This window comes from Coptis chinensis, chromosome 5, assembly GCF_015680905.1.
Source record: "Coptis chinensis isolate HL-2020 chromosome 5, ASM1568090v1, whole genome shotgun sequence".
Lineage (NCBI taxonomy): Eukaryota > Viridiplantae > Streptophyta > Magnoliopsida > Ranunculales > Ranunculaceae > Coptis > Coptis chinensis.
In genome coordinates this window covers 29,775,937-29,783,709 of record NC_141460.1, presented here as the reverse complement: position 1 = coordinate 29,783,709, position 7,773 = coordinate 29,775,937, and the positions used below count along the sequence as shown (strand labels likewise).

The 7,773-nt window shown below is 40.8% G+C and overlaps 1 non-coding gene across 1 annotated transcript; it reads right to left on the bottom strand.

The window, feature by feature from the left end:
- Positions 1–6,015: 6,015 nt before the first annotated feature.
- LOC147497274 (small nucleolar RNA R71) lies at positions 6,016–6,118 on the bottom strand. The gene has a single exon (XR_015197242.1). It is a non-coding gene; the product is annotated as a small nucleolar RNA R71 (small nucleolar RNA).
- Between the last annotated feature and the right edge of the window lie 1,655 nt (positions 6,119–7,773).

The window sequence follows — 7,773 nt, the reverse complement described above, 5'->3', positions numbered from 1 at the left end:
AGGGTGTCGCCCGCGAAGTCACACGGTGTTGCTCTCGGGATCGCGGGCATTCCAGCGGTGCGACCGCGGTTGACTTCGGCAGCAGTCCGTGTACCCACGGACTTCACGACCTAATGCTCGACATGCTTATCGAGGGAGAGTACAACATCGGGGGAAATCTTGGCGTATCGGTATTTCGGTGCGGCGGCGTAACCGCTAGCGGTGACTTCAATGGTTTGGGGACTGAGCGTCATTGGCACCTCGAAGCCTTCCGACATCAACAAGACCTTCCTCCACCTTCTCACGGATCCTCCGGGGCGAAAGGGTAACTTCACGCATCGTTACCTTTCTTTTTGATATTATCACACATGCCACTCTTAGGTCAGACCCCCCTTGCCGTTCTAGTGCGCCAAGTCATGATTAATCTGGGATTTACATGCGCCCCCCCACTACTCCCTATACCACAATATGAGAATATGCTAGTCTTTAAGAAATGCATACAAGACCCTTGGGAACCCACGGCACCTAGGGCTGCGAGCCGCTAAGCGTAGGATCCTCTCACCCACCATACTTTGATGAGGACTGCCATGAGTAAGATCACCCAACCCCATAGAGGCCCTACATGCGGTGAGCGATTAGTCGAGACATGTACACTTTCGCCCGGTATCGATGGGGCGTACCTTGGGCGAGTTAAGGACCGATATGACCACTTCGCCCGCGAGTCGATAATGACGGCATGGGTGAATTCAAGGAAATGAGAGCCTCCATGACTACATTTCGGGGACGGTATGCTTAGTCGCGAGAACCGGTTTATTGAATGTTCATGGCGAGCGACATCGATTCGAGCTTCAGGTGATGGATACTCGGTGATATCCGGGAGCAGTTAGCCTCCACGGGAGCTCGTCTTTGCCGCGACGTCTTGAGGACTCTCGGTTCTTCTACGCGGCCCAGGGACTCTGCTTCTGACCGGAGGATCATCAGTAGCTAGTTTTATTTTATTCTGGTCTTGTATAATATTTTTATTTAGATACTTTATTTACGTGTTTGAATTTTCTAGCTTAATAGTACATGGTTCCTAAATATTTCTATCTTAACATATTAGCTATATCTAATATTTTAGTATATAGGTAGGAACATATATTGGTAATAATAAATTATATATATAAATATATTTTAAATGTCATACTTAAACAACAAATTTTAGCGTAAACTAACGTTTTATAAAGCGTTCATAAACCGATAATGAAAAAGCATCTAAAAAGCGGTCGAGAAAGCGGTCATGAACCACATCTAAAAAGCGGTCGAAAAGCGGTCATGAACCACATCTAAAAGCGGTTGAGCGAGAAAACGGAAATTTTCTTCCTATAAATAAGTTCAACTCTTCCTCCCTATTCACTCATTTCTTATTCTTCCCTCTTCACTTCTTATTCTAAAAAGCGTTTTTAGATCACTCCAAGTTCAAGATTTATGGATGCACTAGAAAAGTTTGAGCGTGGCGCGACTTGAATATGCTACTCAAGTTTTCATGCTTTCGGTTGTTTTGTTATAGTCATGTTGTTAATGTGGCATATAATTCTATCTAATATTTAGGTTTGTAGTTAAGTCATCGTATCATTATGTTGTGTTTCCATACCATTTATGCGTTCTTACATCCTATTGTGATAGTATATCTACATTTTCCTTGTCCTTCTATTTTACCCTTTAAAAAAAAAAAAAAAAACAAAGGGGCACTCCTTGTCACATGCCCCATTCTTCTCATCTACACTTCATCCACTTTTGCGCACATCTTAGAAGATACACGTGGTCTAACTACCCTGTGACACCTCGAAACGTATCTTTTACATTTTCGGATGGGTGGCTATTTATACCAAGGATAGACACCTCAAAATATTTAACTTTCCTTTTTCCAAAATAATTTTTCACCACTCCATCTTTAATGGCCCTCACTCGAAGTTTCGTGCCTGAGCAAAATTTTATGGAAAATTTTCAAAATGGTCTTTTTCATCCTTTTTTTGACACTGAAATATTACGTCGAGGATGGTACCCTCTTTTACACCATAAGCAAACATTTTATTCCAGAGAATTGGTCTTGTTATTTTATAAAAGCGGTTATTTCCAAAACGGACAATTCTTTGTCCGTGCTAACGGATGCGAGCATGAATTAACTATGGAAATCATCTCTGAGGTACTTCAAATTCCTATTACAAACCAAGGAGTACACCTTCAGGATTCACCTTTCGATAATATCCGGCATCGATGTTTGCAACTATCCTTCACGGCGAATACAACCGGAAAAACCGTATTTTTTATCAGCGATCTTTACAAAAGAACCAATTATCCTGTGATCCAATGGGTAGCTCATAATGTCCTAGGCACATCTAAGACTTCGAAATAACCAAACCACTCCTCCATTTACTCACGGGTGTTGCGGACTAAGCTGCAATGATTTTTGCATTATTAAATTTCTGCGGAATGCGATCGACGCGTGCGGGGAAAAAGGCGACTCCTTTACCAACCATTGTAACACTTATCATGATACATTGGGGTTTTTCTAGCAGTTCTCCTCATACACCTCTTGAGCGGCTAACATTCTTACCATTCACTTTCGGTATGTAGAAGCGGATTACGGAACCCGGCGTTGCAAAGAACCATGTCGATCTGAGGACCAAGCGGCGATTGTTCCACCGACAACATTTTCTTGAAAATGCATTATGCAGCGTATTTAATCCAATGGAAGGGCTTCGCTTTAATTCAACAAGGACTGATGACATTATTCAAGCGTCGAACATTATTATCACCGGCCTTCTTGAATTTAGGGGACTGCGGACAATAAGCGAAGAGGAACAAGCACAATTTTGCCGACCACAACCGGTTCTTGGCAAATCACACTCTCATAATGGAAAACCACGCCAAGATTTACGGAATGAGAAAGCAAAATGTTGCTTGGTAATTTGCAAGGATTTGACATAGAAAATCTTATAAAGCGGATCCCTTCCACAACGGGATCCTCGCCCGTTACTTGGGCCAATGAAACCATTTAAATTTTGCAATTTTATATTATTTATCATTTTCTTTTTAGTTTTTAATTTTCATTATGGTAAATTGTTTTTACGTAATTATTCTCATCATGCTCTAATATTTGTTTATCCTTGTCTAAACAGGTCACATTTTTTTTTCACACAATGGAAGCTCAAAGATGATTCGAACAATCCTTCCATTCATTGTTGAATTCTCCGGCATATGGACATCTTTTCAGAGACTACATCACTCAAGTTGGGTGGAACTCTCTCATTCTACACCCGGAGCAGACATACTCCCCAGGTTTGGCAGTTTATTTTTATGATAACATGGAAGATCTACCACCTGTCCAGGGTTTCCCTTTGAATGGGTTTACACTACGTATTGGTAACACCCGACACGCCTTTTATGAGCCAACAGTGGCTATGGCTCTAGACCTTCCTCCTCTTCAGCCAGATCTCCCCATCCAATACATGATAGAGAATGACCTTAATGACTATTCTAGAGAAGATTTTGTTGCCCGCTATGGCAATGGCCTTGCCCACGTCAAAGAACGTGCCGAAGCTAGCCGATGGCCAGAATTCACTATTCCACTAGCCAGTATGACCATGAATGTTGGAACTGCCATGTTATTTATTCTTCTTAACATCATGGGAGATTGGCATTTTTCCACGGCATCGAAGGCAGCATGTAAGACATTCCATGCATTGGCCCAGTGATAAGAGCCCAAAACTGTAGTTTTAACCCCTTAATAATCATACTGTTAGACCAATTATGTGAATAATAAGTAAGAGTTAACACCGATTACGCGTTTTATGCATTTCAGGGCTTCAAAGTCCATTATGTGCAGAAATGTACCACTTTAGCGAGATCTGAGGGCAAAAAGTCGTGAGAACTTCAAAAGCCGTATCTTTGGACTCGGACCTCAAATTGGGCATACCTTATGTCAAAACGACCGGCTCGGAAAGAGCTTTGTAATGGTCAAGCCTTGACCCAATCAGAGGAGCAGAAGTGGACGAAAAGTCTGTGGAAGTCAACTGCAGCTGAAGAGGCCTTTTGGGAGTGAAAGAATTGGGTTTTGGGGCGATTCTGCGGCCCAACCCATGGCTCCAAGCCCATGCACGAATTTTGGATCTGAATGTATAAGAACAAAAGCTTAGTTCATTGTTAATGGTAGATAGTTAGGTTAGAAAATAAATTAGATTAGTTAGCCTCCATTAAACCTTAATTCTAGATCTAGTTTTCATTAGATTAATTAAGTTTAATTTCATTTCAATTCTTGTTTTAGATTAAACTCTCAAATTATTGTTCTTGATTGATTAGATAATAAAAATAGTTATTTTGACAATTTCGATTTATAGATCTAAATTCCATTATTGTTTGTTATCATTTCATAGTTATTAATTAGATTTCGATTATTGTTTAGTGAAATCGCATAAAAGTTAGAATCTTTTCATTATGTTTAGTTTATATTCAATGGGAAATGTTAGTTTAATGAATCAAGGCTAAAACCTCCATTAGAGGGTTGATGAAGCCTTGATGAAAACTTAGTTGTTAGTGTAGAATTGTTTGTAGATTCTATTCCACTCTAGAAAGTCGTGTTTAAGCCATGAGAATGGGTGGGCGACTTCACATGCTAGTTATTACTTTCGGTAGAAATGCCATGAACACTAGGGATTAGAACTTCGAATTTCTTGCCGTAGAGCGTGAGAATCGAGATACAAGAATCTATACTAGGTTATTAAGTTGGATTCGAGGTGGATTCAATTCCCCTACAATCCTTTATCTAGATTCAAAAACAAGCATATTCCCATAGTATTAGTAGTTAAATTCAACGTAGACTCATTTTAGTTTCATCATTAGTATAACACCCTTCATAAAGCTCTCATTGACTTAAAAGAGCTGACTAGTTAGACTTAGAAAACAATCCGTGCTAGGGAACTAGGAGTGGAGCGAACCCATTACTCCATTTAGTGCAATTCGCATTGAGAGTAGAAGCTTTGATAATAGACACCGTAAAAGTATTAAGTTTAGTTTACTTACGTTTGGATTCATCGTTCATTTTAAGTAGGTAAACTATTCATTTTACATTTATCAAATGGTACCGCCATCTTAGTTGCACTTTAGCATTGTTTTCTTTGTAGAAGTAGTCATTTTTAAGTCCCATTAAACCCACCCACCCTTGTTTGATTCATCTTGTGGTTGCCGTTTTCAGTTTTGGAAAAATTCCGAAAAGAAAACGCGAAGGCCGCCAGCCAAAGAAAGCGCGACCAGCTATCTTCTTGGACTTTCGCTTATACTGGCTGGCGCCAGCTAAATTCTAAGAGAAGCGACCAGCTAAGTTCTTGGAACTTCGAATTTGGAACTTCGAGGCAGCCGCCCTACAAGATAAGCGCGCCGCCGCCATTTGAAATTCGGATTTCCCGGGTTTGATTCGAACCGAGTTGTCAAGTTTTTCGGTGTTCTAATCTCTTATTTACACTGAACACGCGTAAAACAAGGCGCTATTATTCAAACGCGTAGCAAGGAGGCATTGGTACTCCTTCTTCCACTCCTCGCATCTTACGTGGGAGGAGTTTTAATTCTAGTATAATCGGGGGCTTTTTTCGTAGAAATAAATACAACACGCCTATCTAGAATTTCACACACTACACGATATTATGGTGAAGAAGAGACTCTCTCTCTCGACTTTTATAAAGCTTTGGCGATAGCCCTAAATCTTGCATCGTTCTAGCGGACTAACGGGGATTTTGAATTCCCCAAACATATTTAATCTGTTACCCGTTTTCCATGGTCTAGACCATGAAAAACCTTACCAACATCGTAGGATTGAACAAGTCCTTACAACATTCCATCATCCTACCGTTGGTGCGGACAGATTAAACCGAGGGTATTTCCCTTCACCTTAGCTGATAAAGGCGTCTTGGTTAGCGCTTGGCCTAATTGCAATGGACTTCGTGGGCCAAACTTGTTTCAATTTGTTTATGGAACATTTTACCCCCCCTAAAGGCGGATGAGATGCTTTCCAAGATTCATTTTTTCGACAAAATCCTCATGAATCATTTTACGAGGCTTGGAATCGTTTCACCGATCTGCTTATAGAGTGTCCACACCATAGCTTAGCTAAAAGACCGTTAGTTAGGTGCCTTTTTCAAAGGACTTCTACACCACCATAAAGAAGTCCTTGACATAATGAATGGGGGTAGTTTCCTAAGTAAAGGAGCCAATGAGGGCTTACAAATTTTTGGAAGATCGGACTAAAGCGTAATAATAATTGGGGGGTAGTGGCGATTACTCCGCTCCGCTAGTTCTTCCTCCACGATTTAAGGCTACCCGGTATGTTTGAGGTTAAATCAGATCTAGAGCTTAAAACTCTAATTGAATCCCTCACTAAAAAGGTAGAGGCTATTTACGTGCAACAAAAGCCTATCCCGTCATGAATGTAAATTCAAATCCATGTAGTTTACATTTGGAGTCACGAGCATCCCGACTCCTTTGTCTATAGCCTATGAACATTCTTGTTCTATTAATAGTGAACCTAACGCCCCTTGGAGACAAAATCCCAACCGGTTGGAGAAATAACCAACAAGTCACACCTCCGAGTACAATAATCAATATGTTTAGGCCAACACACGGTTATAACCAAGCTCCTCGGGACAAGGGCGAGTCGGGGTAATTATAATAATTATAACAACCAAGCCTGACCTCGACAAGGTCAAGCACAAGGTCAATATAGTTATAATAATTATAATGCTAATAGAGGTATCGTTAGGTAAATAATAACTATCACAATCCGCCTATAAATAATCAAGCGACATAGTTCAGTCCACACCACCCGTGACTATTACACCCACACAACGGATCGTCTTGACACCTTCATACAAGTGAGCCAACAACTTTTCCAAACCATGGCTCAATCTAACCAACACATTCTACAATGTTAATAATTTAAACCAGCGGTTAGCCCAAGAGAAGCCCAACCAAAAGGCGTGTTTCCGGGCCAAGCGATACCCAACCCTAGAGCGGCAAACCACGACCTTTTGGGTAGCGGTAATACTAGTACGGAAACTACAAGCGTGGGTGAGCTAAATGCCATCACCACTCTCCGTTACGGAAGAGTGGTTGATAACAAAGTAACTATGCCTATAGTTACCCCATCGATACTCCTACAGCGGATATCGAACTAGATATGCGAAATAGAAGCCGAAGAGCCTACAACTGTAGAGGTACCGGTTAAACCACAACCTAAGAAACAAAAGCCAAGGTTAAACATCCTGTTGATCCATATGCTAATTATAGAGAAAACACCGTTTCCCCAAAATTAGCCATGTTAACTAGGGATACAAATTATGAGGAGATTAGGAGCGTTTTCAAAATCTAACTATAAACCTTCCCTTTTCGAAGCTATTAAAAGCTACCACACCATGCTAAGTTTCTTAAGGAGTTGTGTACTACTAGGCGTAAGACCAATATACCAAAAGACTTTTTTTAACGGAACAATTCAACGCTATCTGAAAATAATGGAATTGTTAAGTCTGAGGACCCACGGTAGATCCCTCTTGTACAATGCACCTTAGGAGATTCTCACGACGACGACGTATTTACTAGACACGGGGGCTAGTGTTAACTTACTCCCGTTTTATTTGTATAAACAAATAGGTCTAGAGGAGATGCAACCTACTAAAATGACATTGCAATTAGCTGGTCGGTCTATTAAGTATCCTAAGGGTGTAGTGGAAAAGCGTGCTTGTTAAGGTCAAGGATTTCTACTATCCG